The sequence below is a fragment of the Aphelocoma coerulescens genome, chromosome 3, assembly GCF_041296385.1.
Source record: "Aphelocoma coerulescens isolate FSJ_1873_10779 chromosome 3, UR_Acoe_1.0, whole genome shotgun sequence".
Classification (NCBI taxonomy): domain Eukaryota; kingdom Metazoa; phylum Chordata; class Aves; order Passeriformes; family Corvidae; genus Aphelocoma; species Aphelocoma coerulescens.
Window position 1 is genome coordinate 66,169,147 of NC_091016.1, and position 17,807 is coordinate 66,186,953.

General features: G+C 37.8%; 1 protein-coding gene across 1 annotated transcript in view; it reads right to left on the reverse strand.

Annotated features, from left to right (window-relative positions):
* Positions 1-17,807, reverse strand: part of ESR1 (estrogen receptor 1) — a 191,410-nt gene that overhangs the window by 150,881 nt on the left and 22,722 nt on the right. The window contains 2 exon segments of the mRNA XM_069010653.1: positions 12,879-12,954; positions 13,160-13,226. The gene's annotated coding sequence lies outside the window, so the exon portion shown is untranslated.

Here is a 17,807-nt window from a genome sequence, read left to right on the forward strand (position 1 = left end):
GCAAGAGGGACAAGGGCTATGCCTAAAGGAATCAGGGAGCAGCACACATGCAGGGAGCTACCACACAGGACAGAAAGTGCAGTCTTGGTCTGAATGTCACCACCTAAGAAGGTACAGGGAACACGGAGGGACAGTGAAGAAGGTAAGGCCTGAACAAAAGAAGACAGAGAGCAAAAAAATAAAACAGATAACAATGAGAAGGAAACAAGCAAGAGGAAAAAAAGGTGATGGCTGTCAGCCAGTAGAAAGTCCACCAGCAAAGGGACTAAAGAGTTTCCCTCTGAACCAGGCATCAAGTGGTAACTGCAACTTTATGTTTCAGGGAAATAGTGTGGAAACACACAACTAACAGTGCTTCATCCTGTGGATTACATCTTGCAGCAACACAGCTGAATGTGCCTTCCAGCCTGAGCAAAACCACAGCACATACCACCAGAGCATCTTTACAGCAGCACTGGGAACAGTTCAGCTCAGCCACTGGTGAATTCTTCCTTCATTTCCCCCTGCTTCCAGGACAAAGAAAGCTCCAAAGATAAATAAGATTACTTCAAGTATTCTTCATAAGTATTTGCTATGTTAACATTCTGCAAAAAGGACAGGCTTGCCAGAAGATGAAGAAATCCTTCACCAAGATGGAGGGTGTCTTCTTTAATCTTCACATTGCCTTATAAAATGACCCCCAGATCAAACACAAAACATAACACAGACAGGGGAGGTTTCTTTACCTCATTGGCTGACACATCTGGGTCAACTAAGGCAAGAAAGTTGTTTGCTCAAAGATGTACCATCAACAGAATGGAAAACCAACTTGCCTGTTGTAGTTGCCAAGCAATAATGAAGAAAATTGCTGAAACCGTCAATCATGTACACCCAGAACAAGTTAATATGCTTCAAAGTTAGAAGGCAACTTAGAGGTGAGTTGTTTTGCTATTTCAATTTAACAGTCATTTTAGTATGAACAGATCAGCTCTGTTATGAGAATGGGAGAAAGGAAGGAATAGAAAAGAATGAAGGAATAGAAGCAAAGTAAGTTTCCATCAAGTAGGAAGTAATGTCAATGTTCTCATTTACCAGACAGGATAAGGTTGGTGGTTTAAACTTCATAAGTGTCAATGATTTTGCCACCATCTATGAACTCAGACAATGCAGAACAGTGGAAGTATTTTGTATTAGCTCTTCACTTCATTCATAGTATTTCTTCATGTCCTCACTGACTGCTTTTTCTAAGATAGCAATATCAGCAGTTCCATGAAGGTAAAGGGAACTGGCTGCAAAAATGTTACCAGTCACTGTTTCCACAGTTTCCTTAATTCCAATACTGTAATTCAGAAGTTACATGAGAAACAAAAACAAAGGGGGGGGAAGGGTGTTAATAACTGCATTCCCGATGATTCCAGTGGTACATATATGTTCAATAGAACAGATGCTTTCTCAAGGTAGGCTGTTTTAATACTAATATAGCTAAATGAACACAGACTCAAGAATAGTAACCTTGATCATGTAAATCATTCTTTAGAGCTATTAACTGTGAGTAGAGATGTGAAAGACTGAAAAAGGAGGACAGGGAAAAAGAGAAGCCAAGAAAGAAAATTGCATGAGTTGTGGGATGTGTAGACAAGGTAAGGAAACAATATAAAAAGAAGAATGAGTGATAAGAAAGTGAAACACAAGATAAAAGCGGTCATAAAAAAGGAAGGCAGCAGAAACTAGGGCATATGTCCAGAAAAGCTCTTATGTTCTTAATGTTAAGTATGTTATTAAATATATAAAGCCCACTACAAATATAGTGATATATGTTAAAAGATGGGAATTTACAATCAAGGAAAGAAAAGTAACAGATCAAAGAACAATAATATCCAAAGAAAGAATAAAAGAGTTCAACAGAAGACTAGAGCAAAACTAAATATGGAGTGTGAGCCATCCTTGTCACAGGGCACTTTCTTCTAAATTTTCAGTGCTAAAGAATTTTTGGATACCCTAAAAATCTTTAACAGTAGTTTCTCAAATCAAAAATTGATGGAGCCAGCTTGGGGAAATTACATATCATTTGACAAAAGAAGAAGAGATAATAATTTAACAGAAAAAGTTTACAATCACAGGGATGCCACTGATAACAACTAGACTGAAAGAAGTTGGAATTGCTTCAAGACTAAACCATACATATACATGTATACATATACACAGACAATATCCCTTTCTCATTTTAAAGAAACAGTTTCACAGGCATGAAAGCAATAAGGATTAAAATCAATTGAAAGCAAATGTTTGCCTAGAGAATATAAATGGTATTTGAAAAAATTTTAAGGATACTAGTTCTTGGGAAAAGCTATAATTCACAAAAATATCACAGTTGAGAAAATAAAAAGGAAAAGTAAAATTTGGTTCACCTTTGCTTTAAAAGATGAACAAGTGAAAAATTATAACTTTAGTAATAGTTTGGGATAATAAAATTTTGGATACTCAAACAATAATGGCACGATTAAACACGTGCAGAGAATATATTCATAGAGTGAAAACAGATATAAAGAGAGCATTTCAGAAATTCTAGAAAATTAACAACTAATCTAAATAATAATTAATAACTAAAACAAAGGGACACAAAAATAAGGCAGTAGTTCAGGCAAGGAAGGTTGTTTTCTAAAACATTTAGGAAAAAAAAGAAATCCTAATATTGACATCAGACAATTCTTAAAATGAAACTGGTATTCTCAATAACAGTAATGCAAAAAAAAAAAAACCCACAGCAGCATTCAGTAAGTCTGTTCTGGTTCAGAAAAATCAAGATTTTAATTTAGAAGTAGAGACTAATATAATAATATCAACCAATAGCATTATATAAGTATATTATATATAAGTATACATTGATTCTTCTTAAATTCACCGAATAAATCTTAATTCAAGATGTTTGGCTGATAAGAACAATATCATTGTGTAATATATTTTTCCCACTGTAAGGAATGTGATACAACATTCCAACAATTTGGTAAAACAAATCAAATTGCCGTCTAATAAAATTAAAGAAAACTGTTTAATAGACTTTAAAAAATGCAATGATGAATGGAGAAGAATGCAAGAATAATAGCATTACTAACCAGATGTGCAGAAAAAATATAGTACTTGGAATAATAAATACAAAAATACTGCTTTTAATCAAGGGATACAACATGGAATGTTTCATAACCTTCCTTCAGGAAAACAATATAATTTCCATTACAGCTAAATATAAAAGCATGTATGGGGGGTGGGGAGAGGGAAGGCATGGGATACCAGCCATTTGCTAGGCATACTGCTCTGTCCTGAGGAGAAGTGACTCAAAAAGATTTTCAGCACTAGCACACAGCCAAACAGGAGCTGTCAATTTTACCCTGTGTCCATAGAGTTTGATAATCCCAGTGTAATATAGCTCAGTAGGGAGAAACACAACAGCAAGTAGAGTCACATTTGCCTCTGTTTGTCCCTGACACACCACCTACTGGGAATACACACATAAAGACTAGAAATGAACAGCCCTTTATAACAGCACAGATAATTTCCCATCAGACACCTATGCCATGCTGATAATCAGACCGATATCAAGTAATGAAGCAGAGTTGCTCTCCTCAACCAGCTATATTTCAAAAATTTTTGGAGAGCTCCTATAGGTTGTGCTACAAAACAAGTCAGCAAGGGTGGTCAAAGCAGGTCTTTTCAGACACACAAGCTCTAGAAACAGGACTGTGCTCATTCTGTGGGAATTCTCTGTAAGGCAAACTGCAGCAAAGAGATGTCTCCCAAGGTCTGTCTCATGAAGCCTCACAGCATCCAGATGCCAAGAGCAGAGACAAGAGGAGAACAACATGATGGACTGCAAGACACAGTGATGTGAGAAACGTAAGCAGCACTGCCACTCAGAGCTTCCTACCACTGCTGAGGCATTTCCAGCTTCCTCTTCTTCTTGCTTCATGTAAGTGCAAGAAGGTGGTGACTTTATTTTGACAACATGTTCTTCAAATGTGCAGAATCCCCCTCCCAACATACCAAATTCAGTCACCACATCAATGAGAAAGATACTGTCAGATTGGAGGAGATCAGAAAATAAAATATCTAAGCTAGTCTAGTAACTTGCCGGCAACTGATAAAGTCACTAGGACAAGTTAGCTGACATGTTTCAGAATACAACATACTAAAAAGAAAATAGCACAGGAGATGCATGATACAGCACAACTTAAGAGATTTAGAATCAATAGCAGGAAACAAAATGTAGCTGTCAGAAAACATCCTTACCAGCAGTAGATATTCAGCTGCATTATACTATTTTGAGGGGAGGAAAGGGGAGGAAGAAGAAAGACTCACTGATGGTACTCTTAAAAAGCTAGAAAATTCAAACATATCTGCCCTGAGCAGAACACGGAAGGGAACACCTAGTACACTTTCACTATTCCTGATTTTTCCAACTATGCTGTAGCTGGTGACTGGTGATACAGAATATATATATTTGGCAAATATATATTTGCCAGAGATGAGACAAACTATGTCAGCAGACAGAAAATGGTCCCAACACAATCGAGTAAATATCAAAGTTGTGCATGATTGCAAAACAAAAGCTTTAGACACTATTAAATGCTTCAGAGAGCAGATAAACACATAACCCACAAGATAAGCAAATACTAATTTGACAGGGCCTCATAATCTGGAATTTTGCTACTAAAGAGCCAGTTTTTAATAGCAGTCATAAAGTCCTTAAATTATGCGTTTATGCAGGAGAAAGCAAAGCCTACAAATCCCTTAAAATACTGCTTGATTGGAAAAAATAAGAAATTAAGAAGTTGCAACAAAGGAACTTCCAAGCAGACAAACAGAAGGACAAAATATTTCTAGTTAGCAGAATATATTGAGTGATGCAGAGCAAACATAAGGAAAACCAAAACAGCTAACTACCAACGTAAGACATTATTTGAAGCAGAACTTCAAAAAAAAACCCTGAAGCTGCTGTCTTGATGAGGACAATAAAAGACAAAATAAAAATCTGGCAGACTGAATGTAAAAATGCAATAAGCCAAGCCAAAAAAGGTTTGACAAATAACTTGCAAGGGGTTTTTTTCATGTTAGGGTAGTAAGAGTGAGGGCCAACTGCAACGAGTTGGAAAAGGATTTCACAACATAAAATATGGGATGAAACGGCAGCTGGAATCCAATAAAGATCTGAAGGTTAAAGAGTATATTAAACAGATGATGACTAAAAATTCAACTCATTTAGACTAAAAAGCACCAAAGATCAGAGGAAAGCTGATTACTCCCTATAAGTTAGGCATAAATGTATTTAAAGGTATTTAGGACAAAGAAAGAAAGCTGGCACCACAAATAAATTTGCTATGGAAATCACAAGCTTCTCAGGTGACAGAACAGTGAAGCTCTAGATCAGCCTGTCCATGAGAGGAAAAACAGCCTGAGCTTTAAAATAAATGTGGATAAGCACCGTGAACAAATTACATGATCTGGTTGCTATGACAGCTCAGTACTGGGATAGCCATCCAATTTAAGCTGGATTCAACAAATGAGACTAAAGCAAAAACTTACCAGCATGAATCAGATGCACTCTGAGTTGTGTCTATGCAGAAGCAAGTCATAGTGCCTTACCTATGCTTCTACCTATGCAGAAATAAGTTTCTGCTTAAATGCAGAATGTTTCTGCTCCTCTTTAGGTCAAGAGAGATGAAGTGCTTTGTGTGCAAGAAGCTTTGGAGTTACATGCATTAGACTTCAATCACTAGAGAGAGAATGAGTTTTAAAGAGTGTTCTTAAGGGAAGGAATGTTCCGCTTATATCCGAAATATCTGGCTTTGCCTTTATGTTTCTGGTAAGTGCATAGGTAGCTTTAAAGCCTGAAGGTCCTGTCTTTCATAAGGAGTTATTTCTCTTGTCAGAGCAGATCTAGTGTGGAGACAAATTAGTAACGTTAGTTACAATAGGGAAGGAAATTGGTTAATAAGAATAATCTGTGTCTATGCTACTGGTTTTGTTCACAGTAGTAGTGAAGTTTTAAAGTGATTTCCTTCATTGGCTTGGATTACAGAGCAGCTGGGATGTGCAAAAAAAACCAAATTCCATTTGGGGTAAACTAAACTGAAAGCTCCAAAAAGTGTACCAAACACAGACTGACTCCTCACAGGGACACAAGACTGGTTCTTCAGGCAGTCTCAAGGAATATGTCTAGCATAATATTGCCAACCAGGACACCAGGCCCCACTGTCTCATCACAACTTTGCCACACATTCACGTGCATGGACTCCAGTGTCTGGAAACCCACCAGGAAGGCCATGCCAGGAGAGCAGCACAAAATAGGCATGGTTCTATCCCAATCCAGATATCCAGGTGGGAGGACCTAAACTGGCCAAGTTTTTACTAGAACTGTGGCAACAGTTTGGGTTGAAGGGTTGGTAACACCAAAGCAGCTGATACAGATTCAATTCAAAAAGTATACGTTTCCCAAGAACAAGTATTTTACCTTGAACATAATGAGTTGTACAATGTTTTGTCTAGTTTTCAATACTTTAAGTTACCAAAGATCAAATTTGCTGAACAGTTTGTCTTACTTGCCTCAGTTTAATCCCTGAGGGAAAAAAGATTAGTTGCTTGTGCCTAGTTCTTGTTTAAAAAAAGAAAAAATATCATAATTGACTTAACATCTAGTTCATGAAGTTTCTTGAGTTTCTCTTGATTCAGCTTTCTCTAGCTTTCTCTCTTTTATTTGTAAAGGTATTTCTACAAGTGCATCCTTTATGTTGCTAGCTTTCAGGAGAAAAGAAATAAAGGAAGAAAAAAAAAATCAATATTTAAGACAATTTTTTGTCAAAAGTCCAAAAGGAATTATGAAAGTAATCTTCTGTTTCTTATGTCAACCTCCCTTTCTCTCTAAATTTACTTTCCCAGTGTTTGCAATGGGCACTTTGCATACAAACTCTGCCAGGGAGAAACAGCAAACACTTTATTAAGAAAAAGACTACCCCACAAAAAATGAGGTGTTAAGGAAATAATTATGAATTTCCACGATGCATGTAATGACAAAATTTCACTCAGTTGGCGCCCTTGAAGCCCTCCTGCTTTGAAGTCTGCGCATGCATATGCAAGAGCAAGCTCTTGTGTGTCTAGGGGTGGTGAACCAGGCATTGGCATGTTTTGTCTCAAACATGACATGGTTAAGATGAGAAAGTTGTGATCAGAGGAGAGGGTCCTGCAGAGGTGGGGCAGCACGGTGCTGAGCCAGCTTCCTGCTCACCTTGGCACTGGTGCTCAGTCCTCTTGACTCACTTCCTGGAGGAGGGCTGAAAGGGTGGGCTAGGCATGCACCAACAAAACAGTGGGAAAAATCTCTTTGACACTGAGAGGCGTGCACAGTTTAACAATACACAGAAGGGGATCAGGTCCCCTCAACTCTCTTTTTCCTCTTTCTTTCGCATACATTGTTTTCCCCTGCTCCAGACTATACGTGCAGCAGACCAACACAAAATCTAAGGACTGCTGATACTCTTTGTTCTCTCCTTTTTCTCTCATTATCTCTCTCCTCCCCTGCTTTGCCATGGGCAAAGCATGGCTATTATATTCTACTCAGTACTGAAGTTTGTTGTGGGAGCGGGAAGCTTGTGGAAGGGTTTTGTGGCTTTTTAGCCAACACCTTTGAGTAGTGGTGTTGTGCCTTGCTAACCAGCATTTAGTTATGTGTTGTGGCTTGTTAACTAGCACCTTTGAGAAGTTTGTTGTGGGAGCTGAGAACTTAGTGAAGTGTACTGTACAAAATCTAAGGGTTTCTAAGCCATCATTTTTGAGGAAGTGGACTATTAGAATTTAAGGGCTTTTTACCCAACACCTTTTGAGTGGAAGCAGTGGGCTGGTTGCCAGTTAAGGCAACTACAATAAAGCCTGACACATGGCCCAGAGTCTTGTTTAGCCTGACGAGAAGTTACAACAAGCATCGTGCCCCTGACCAGTGGTCACAGCACTGGTGCACCAGCATGCACAGAAACACCACTGGAAGGCTGTCCTGCTTGGTGCAAAGCAGCTGTTAGCTGGATAGAGCAACACATATGACAGGACTATAAACAAATCCACAAGAAATATGCCCAGTTTAAATTACATAAAGTTCAGGTTGACAAAGCAGAATGATCAGACTGGCTGGGACAAAAATATTATCACTTATTTCTCTTGTGAAATGCACCCAGCTTTCTAATGAGCACATGAAATTAAGAGTTCAGGGTTGCTTTTACCTCCAAATGTGTCCAAGCAAGATATCGATGCCTGTATAGAAAGTGCCCTTCAGACAAAGCCAGAGGAAGACAATACAAGCAGAAATTGAATGATTTCTTGGGACAGAGGGAACACAACCTGGCAACAGTTGCAGGTACATTTGCCTCAGCATAGTCTGAGATTAATGGCATTTTGGAATGAATAAGCAGGCTGTCAATTTATAGCCATATAGCAACATGAGCCCACAAATACCATTCAAGTCCATTACCTCAAAATTGATGAAGCCAATAAAATGAGCAGTGAAATTCTTCCTACTGTATAAGTGCAAAACAAAATCTCAATGATTTTATTTGTGAAGACACAACCAGTTTATCTCCACTTGAAGAATGTAGAAGGCAAAACTATAGACAGTTACACTGAAGTTATCTAGCAAGTTGCAAAGGATGAAATCTAAAGAAGATTTTCATTTTCTGTTGGTTTGGATTTCAAACCGAGTGATTTGACAAAATTGCCAAAATTCATATCTGACCAATTTTGGCTTTATGGTGTTTATGTTTAGCTGCCACAGATGATATACAGATTGAATCCACAGTTATGATAATCCCCAAGGCAGATCTAACCTGTAATTGCTGTGCTATTGGAAGCCATAAAAATTGTCAATGAAAGCTATTTAGAACTGAACAGATACAAAATTAGTGTCTCTATACAGAACTGCAATTGGACTCTTTCAAAAATAAAATATTGGAAACATAAACACAGAATTCCAGTCTTGTTTCATTGCAGATAATTCTCCTTTAACTATTCAATTTTTTAAAATAATCAAACACAAGACAAATGGTATTCTTAGTACTTGAAGTACTTCATAATAAAACTATTATTTTTATTTGAGCATTAATAAAAATATAGAAAAATGCCACCAAAAAGATGTTTTCAAAATCAAATACTATTTCCACTTTAAAAAACTAACCAACTTTTACCATTTAGATTTTAGAACATACTTAAATGACAAGATTCTGTTCTTTTGTCTGCAGTATGCAATTGTAACAGAAATTAATAAAAAAGAAAAAAGCAAATATCGACAACCAATTATAAGTCATATATATCGACCCAAATTATAGGTCAGGGAAATTATAAATAAATTTACTTTTAGCATGCAATATAGAAAAGGGCTTTTTACAGACCAAAGAAATCTGCAAATACACAAATGCTAGCCACAATATATATATACATATATATCTTGTAGATCTAGCAAATTTTTCAATATCAAGTAATTATTTAAAAATCTTTTCCTCCAGATTTATCTTCTTTCTCAGACTAGTTTGCAACCATCAACTGAATGCTGGCAGACTGAGCTGCTACAGGCTCCTTGGAATGTGGGGTTTTGTACCCTAAAATTAATAAAAATGAGTATTTCACCCTTGATTATATCCATCTGCAAGAAAGTATTGCACAAATTTATTTCCCATTTATCTATACCATTATTCTCAAAAAATGAAGAAAGATAAAAGAGAATAATATGTTAAGAAAATAAATGGTCATATTTTTATAATTTGTGTTCTTCAGGAAAAAAAAATACTGTCTAAATTCCAATTACACTATTTAGCCAGAAATGGAAATAGATATGTGAATCATTGAGTGTAATCCTGCTACCAAACCTTCACCTCCTGTAGCCAACTCCCTCTCATGTCTTAGCCTACCCCTCTGATAGGAGGCTGAACCCATCTACTTTTCCATCTCCAGTCTGAATTTATTCACAGTCACACCTGTTTCGATTTATGTTGGCAATTGCTTTCAGGACAAGTGCTCCAAATCTCATCAAGATAAATAGTCTTTAAGCAAAATCATCACCTACAGCATTATGGCAGAAAGAGATTTTAAAAATCTTTCTGAAACGCAAGTTAAGCTATTAGGTTTTGCCATTTTTATTTAAATTTATATCCCTATGTTAATGTGAAAGGTATTATTGAACTCTCTACACTTTCCATGTGCATTTTATGTTGCTTTCTATAGATAAAAAAAAATTTAAAATTTTGTTTTCTCTTTTTTCTACTTTTGTACTTTCAATTCCTACCCAGAGATCTCATGTTCTCTTGTACCATTCATCAGGTCTCTAGGGTACAGCTCTGCATGCAGTGTATGGGACTGGGGCTTAATGTCTTTCATTAGCCTCCAAGGGATCCCGTGAGATCTGCTTCTTACTCCCCTCCTTCCACAAACCCTGGCACAGCCTGTGCAATCTCCTACATCCCCTCCTCAGCTTCTGGAAATTCCACAGTGAGATTCAAGCAGAGCAGCAAGATGGGTGTAAGAACTCAACCCATGTTGGCTCCGTCTCTTTAGTTTCTGCTTACACTTTTCCCACAGTGCTGCCATTAATTTTACTCTTTTCAACAGTGTCTCCTCCTACCACTCTGCTACACTGTGGTGCCTGAGGAGACAGCACAGAAAAGACATGGATTAGAGACTGCTGCCTGAAGTAACTTGGAGTAGCTTGGAGTGCCATCCCTTGCTGGGCAGTGACATTTCAGGTGGGGTGTACTGGACAATGCCAGCAAGGCAGTCATGGCCCTCACTCCAAACGAAAGATTAATGACTGAACTGAGGCAGCAAAATGGCAAGGTCTAAAATATGAGAGTGACAGCTAAGACTAAAGTCTACACATGACTTCTGATCTCTCCCCAGAGTAGCAGTACTGTCTACGGCTCCAAATGGCAGAGAGTAATTCTGAGACTAACAGGATCGCTGCAGCTTGGAAAGACCTCAGAGTCCCTGTCATGCAGAACAACCCCCTGCTCAAGCACAGTCACCCACAGCAGGTTACTCAGGGTCGGGGCAGCGCCCATTTGGGAATATCTCCAAGGATAGAGACTCCACAACCTCTCTGGGAAACCTATGCAACTGACTGTCCTTGTAGACAAGCTTTTTGCTGTCCACAACCCCCCCTTTTTTATGTTTTTAGTATGTTCTTAAGTTCCTTTTCAGGAACAAAGACAACTGATAAGCATGTATGAAGTAAATAAATCAGAGTAGGAGAAAAAAAAGAAAAAGAAAAGAAGTGATAGCACAGATCTTCTAATTTAACTCATTATATTTTACCTATTGCAATTTCTCTGGTTACCACAAGATTGGTGCAATTTTTAGGCTGGAGAGTTGTGTTCACAAGCCCAAGCATTACATTGTTGGAAGCAACAGGGAATCCAGCTCTGAGCTGCAATCTCAAAATTCCCATTATTTGCACACTGGTACCATGCAAACTCATGAAGCGAAGGCAAATAAGCAACACTGGGTTAGAACTTGGTTTATAATCTAATGGAGAAATGCTTTTCTTTAAATCAGAATAAATGATCTTCAGTCCTGCACATGCTTCACTTTTTCATCAAAACCAGCAACACAAACCTTTAAACAAAAGTTCTGTAAGACTGGCTCCTAAATTTCATCTAGTTTGCACAATGAGTATGGGCTTTTTCTATTTGTTTTCAGTTTCTGGGTCAGATATTTATACATAGATGTTGTTGCACTTCCAACACTGCAACAATTCAACCAACACAGAATTACAGACTTTTTTTTCCAGTGCCTATGATGATGAGAACTGATCTGAAAACCTAACATGCTCTTTCTACTTCAGTGTAACCATTAAGTGAAATTTCTCTGTTCAAAATTAATCTGGGGAAGGGGGAAAGAGAAACAAGTCTTCCAACAGTCCTTCATTTAATACCTGGTCATTAGGGTATAGATCAGAAACACAAAGGAAATACAGAAATGTGAAATGTGCAGTAATGGCGTCTGCACCTCCAAGTGACGTGATCTTAGGTCCAGGCTATAGGCCATGAAGGGAAATAGAAAGATTCCAGCTTATTTCACTACGCTTTTCTCCAAACACTCATTCTCAAACTTTTATATGATATCAAGGCATATCACTTAGGGACCCAAGTTTAAAATAAGCTTAGCAATACTTAAACGGTAACTCCAAAACTTAAAAGTAAACTCCAAAGAAAGCTCGTGTAATTTGGAAGAAAGAAAAATAAAAGCGAAACAAATTCAATCAAAACAAAAGCCAAAACCCCCAAAATAAAAAATAAGTAAAACATATATATATATATATGTATGTCCAGCTATCGGGGAGAATGATTTTTGGAAAATCTTATTTATTAATGAAAAAAAATGCCATTAGATAAAATCATTATTCAGTAATTACCAAATAATTTTACTGAGTCCAGAGCCTGTGTCAAAAAATAGAAAGATCAGACTCTTCCTTTGTACCCATATGTCATTGGGAAGCACCCCAGTGACAAATCTCACTAAATACATGGTTTCAAGATCATATGCTATAAGTATTGCTCAGCATCAGCGGAGATCAAAATACAATATTTCACTTCATTCATATCAGGAAAACAATACACTGCCTTGGGTGCATGACTGCCCTTAAATTCAAGTAAGTCCTTTCCCCATTATGTCTCAGCCAATTCGTAAAGGCATCAGCATGTGATATCAGATTATTTTATTTACTATTGTCCTTCTACCTACATGAACCATTTTGACTGAGGGGCTGGGTGACAGGACGGGGGGGTCACATCGTTCTTTCGCAACTGCAGCACAGGATTTATGGCACCATCTATAGCAGACATTAAACAAAGTACTACTACACCTGAAATATTCACCTTAAAACATACTTTAGGCAGCTTTTGCAATGCCTTTGGCTTGTTTTCTGTTGCTTTTTTAGGCTTCTCAGCGACACTGCAGGACACAGGAAAAAAGGAACATAGTCAGAAAAGTAACATTTGAAAGAGTAAAAAATAAAGCCAAACCAAAACATCCAACTTCTAAGCATTTCCATAGGTATAACTGGGTGTGCCCAGCAAAGGTTCAGGGTAAAAGTAGCCTTTAAAATTGAGTGTGAGGGATAGAAACTGCAAAAACCAGAAGTTTTTTTCTGACTTACATTGCTCCCAGCAGGCTGTTGCCATTCCCTCTGCAGGGCTCTCACTGGCCAGGAAGATCACATGACACTGGGAACCAAAATAGAAAAGTCTCGGGAGCAAGGAAGCTGAACCACAAACACATTTTCAAGAGAAGACGTATCATGGGCATGATAACACTCCCATATGAGCAGAAGGTGTTAAATTTAGAAGGCAACCTATGCTGTGCTGAAAAATGGGTAATGCCTTAAACTTTGCAATCTGGCATTGGCTACCTTTTCAATATACGGGAAAGGTTCATAAATCTCAGCCTGTGTCTGTATGTAACTAAACCTGCTAACTGCTCTAGTAAAGTACCAGACTTTAAAAGAAAATAAGATCTATCAAAATTTTAAATAAATCTATTGAAGTTTAAAAATAGCCTCCCACCACTGGAACCATTTTCATTTTCAGGCTAAAGTTTCCAGTAGTTTGTAGAGAGGAAGCAATTTTTTTAAAAGGATATGCTCTTAAGATAATTGGCTGAGCTGTAAACACATTTCAAAGATTGCTTTCAATTCTTTCACGAGTAAAAAATATGGTAGCAGACCAATATGTTTGTAAAAAATTTATAAATCTAATAATCTAACCATAAAGATATAAACAAAGATGCAAAGAATCCAAGTCAAAAGCTGAACAGACGAATTAGTGATCAAATGCAAGTTCTGTCCAACAATAAAAAATACCCTGATTTTAAGGCTTCTGTCTAGGTATCCCTGTTAGAAGATTAGCTCTTCCAGTTTTGTAAAGCTTGTAGAAAATTAATTCCAGCAAAACACTGTTCTTGAGATTACAGGAAACACAAGTTACCTCTGTATCAGCGAACTTTTTCACCATTTCCTGGTCATTTGAAATTAGATTGTTACAATTTTACATTCTACTAAATGTCAAGCATTTCCTTGTTGCTAGTGAGTCTCAGGACAGTTATTGCAGAAAGGGGGTTTGCTGAAAAATGTAAACAGCAGTAGAGAAACTGTGACCAAGGAAAAGAGAAATATGCTGTATATCTTAACAGTACAAGGACAGGAAACAATTTCTTGTTCTAGTCTTTAAATGCAGTCACCCTCACCTTGCAGTCATAAGGCAAAAATATTGAAAATCCCACCCTTTCAATGCAACTGTCTCACAAGACCTTCTGGATAAACACAGGAGTAGAGAATGCAATTCAAAATCCTACATAGCAGACTCCCAGCTGTGCAGGAAAATAATTGAAAATAATATGAACATGAGTTAAGAACCCAAATTGGTCTCCTTTCATTAAAAAAAAACAAAACAAAACCCGAACAAAACCAAACAAATAATAATAACAATAAAATAAAATAAAATAAACAGGTAAAACCTCCCACATGCAAAGCTTCTTAATAATAAAATCTCAGATTAAATTTCCCAGAAAGAAATGCACACCTGTGTCAAAATATATACATCATTAGAGCATATCGTCAATCAAGACAAATAACTTGGTATTAAAAAAGCCAAGATCTGCTCTATTCTGCAGGCTACCCCAACACTTAAACTGAATTTTTCATAAAGTGAGGTACAAGTCCACATAAACATGGTAGCACAAAGAGGCTCCTTGTATCTTCTCTGTTCTTATTAACAACTGAGAAAGGAAACTTGAACATTGACTCAAAGTAGTAGCAGTACTAGTATAGAAGTACACACCAAAGCTGTAGCCACTGGTTATTTGAAGATAAAGAAAACCTTTCTAAAGCTACAAAATCGGAACTATTTGATGGGGGTTTTCTGGAAAAAAAAAAGTACATTTTGAAAAGCATAGTTTATATTACTGTGTACATACTTCCAAGTATTCTACCAGGTACATGACTTCTGTCACTGTGGTTTTAGGAGAAGCTTTGCATCACTGAAATTGTGCCCTTCTGCAGGTAATGTGGCAGAACTGAAGTGGATGGAAGCTTGCCATTGATCATGGTGAGAGAGGAGCCAGGGCACTGATATAAGTACACAAAATACACAAAACAGTAAATTGTATCATAGCTCTTAAAACTGCTACAGAAAATTGGGTTCAGCTACCCCTTGTTCATTGATTTCAGAAACCTTCATGAAAAATCATCCCTTGGATCAATTTTAAATGTAACAGTGGCATTCTTTACCATATTTCAGACAAAGCCTAGCTAAGTAGTAACATTTTCCTCAGGGTATTTTCACTCAGCAAACATAGTGCAAACCATCTCAGGAACCCCTCTGTGGTCAAACACACAGCTTATTTCATTTGCTTTGTGTTATACTCTCCTCTACTTTATTTATCAATTGGGACCTATGAAAGCTGCAAAACACGGAGTGGGGAGGGGGGCTATGCTACAATATTCCATCATAGGTAAGTCAATGGGCTGGAAATGTAATCATATGGGAAAAAAAAAAAACTAAAGGCAAAGAGAGTGAAATAAATGGCTAGAGGAATGCCAGTTTAGGGAAAGAAATGCACCCATGTGGGATAAAAGCACAGCAAGGAGGATGTACACCACCTACAAGACAGAGTACAAAGCCTTGGATAAAAACAGAAAGTGTGTCAAGGTATCCTGGAGCTTAATGCAGAGTGAGGAATACTTGAAACAGAGTAGAACATCTCTTTACACAGCTGGAACCAGGGCATCGGTGTTATTTTACATGCCTGCTTCCTGCAGTTATCTTAACACTGATATATAGAGAATCATAAAATCATTTACATTGGAAAATACCTTTACAATCATCAAGTCCAACTGTTAACTGAGCACTGCCAAGTTCACCACCAAACCAAGTCCCTAAGTGCTACATCTACATGTTTTTCAAATACCCCAGGAATAGGGACTCAACCACTTCACTGGGCAGCCTGTCCCAATACTCGGCTACTCTTTTGGTGAAGAAATTTATCCTGATATCCAACCTGAACCTCCCCTGGCACAAATGGAGGCCATTTCCTCTCATCCTGTCATTTGTTACTTGGGAGAACAGACTGAGTGCTACCTGGCTCCAACCTCCTTTCAGGTAGTTGTAGGGAGCAGTAAGGTTCCCCTTCAGTCTCTCTTTCTCCAGATGAAACACCCCCAATTCCCTCAGCCACAAGACCTGTGCTCCAGACCTTTCACAGCTCTGCTGCCCTTCTCTGGGCTCACTCCAGCATCGCAGTGCATTTCTTACAGTGAAAACTTGACAGCCTCACCAGTGCCAGGTACAGGGGGACAATCACTGTCCTGGGGCTTCTGGCCACAGTATTTCTGACAGAGACCAGGATGCCTTTGGCCTTCTTGGCCACCTGGGCACAGCTGGCTCATGGTCAGCTGCTGTTGACCAGCACCCCAGGTCCTTCTCTGCCAGGCAGCTTTCCAGCTACTCTGTCCCCGACCTGTAGCACTGCAGGGGGTTGTTGTGACCTAAGTGCAGGACCTGGCACTTAGTAGTGAACTGCTTAAATAGGCATTCACCAAATGAGCAATCTGACAAATATTGCATTTCAATACTCCACTTATTTTTTCAAATACTGTCCAATATATGTCTATTAGTTTTTTAAGTTTCTACTGAAAGTTTATTTGGGACAAACAGTAATATGTTGACCTGCCCTGGTAGTACATTATGATTTCCTAAAAAAGTCAATTCATAGCTAGTTAAAGAACACTATTTAAACTAGCATGCAGAACAGTTTTATCAATTTAAATTGCTAGAAACATGTATCTCTATTTTACCTTCTTGGTAGGTAGCTTAATTCTTGAGCCAGAGGAAACCAAGTCAATCTTTTCAAGCTGTGGGCTCACGTAGAGTAGGACTAGATTGAACCAATTTTCTGAGGTAGTCTCTTTGTATATTAATAGAATACTTAACAAGAAAAATAGCAGGGCCAGCAAGTTATTCCATATCCATGGATAAACTCAGTGTTTGGACCCCTTTTTATTTGCAATACTAATACATTCTCAAAATAATTTTCTTCACCACCCCCCAAAAACTTAATTCTGACTGCTATCACCAAATTTCTTTATGTTCGAAAGGGACAGCTTGCCATGAAGTTAGTGGGAATTTTTAGTATAAGTAAACAGAAACAGACTAATAATATGTTCATCCTTCCTTATGCCCATAGTTTAGAGCAAAAATTTACTACACATTTTAGTCTTAACATGCAAGCAGGAATAAATAATATCACTCTCTTAATCCCTCTTGTGTATAACTGTAATCCACAGCCATTTGAACAAACTGTAGTAATCCCAGTGCTACAGTTGGTCCTTAAGAGCCTAAAGATAGTCCTTTGTATCAGACAGTCCCCCAATTTACTTAAATTCACCATACAAATTTACAAGTGTGTGGTGACACACCTGGTCTAAGCACTAACATATGTCTGTTGCTCACAAACCGTTCTCCTGGAAAACTCCATCCTCGTGTAAGATATTTAAACTCCTTTAGTGACATTCTATGATTGAAGATACCAAGTAGTGACATAAAACAAAAAGATCATACTCCTTACAACCAGGGAAAAAAAGCTTCCAATATATTCTAATGTAATAATAAAACATAACCTTCCTACCCCAGGGATTACTGCTTCTGCTGAAGACTGTTTTATCCCTAGCAGATAAAACAGTCCCTAATAGAAATGCAAACACTTAAAGATTGATTTTTTACTTTAAGGGGAGAATGCAAATAAGAGATATT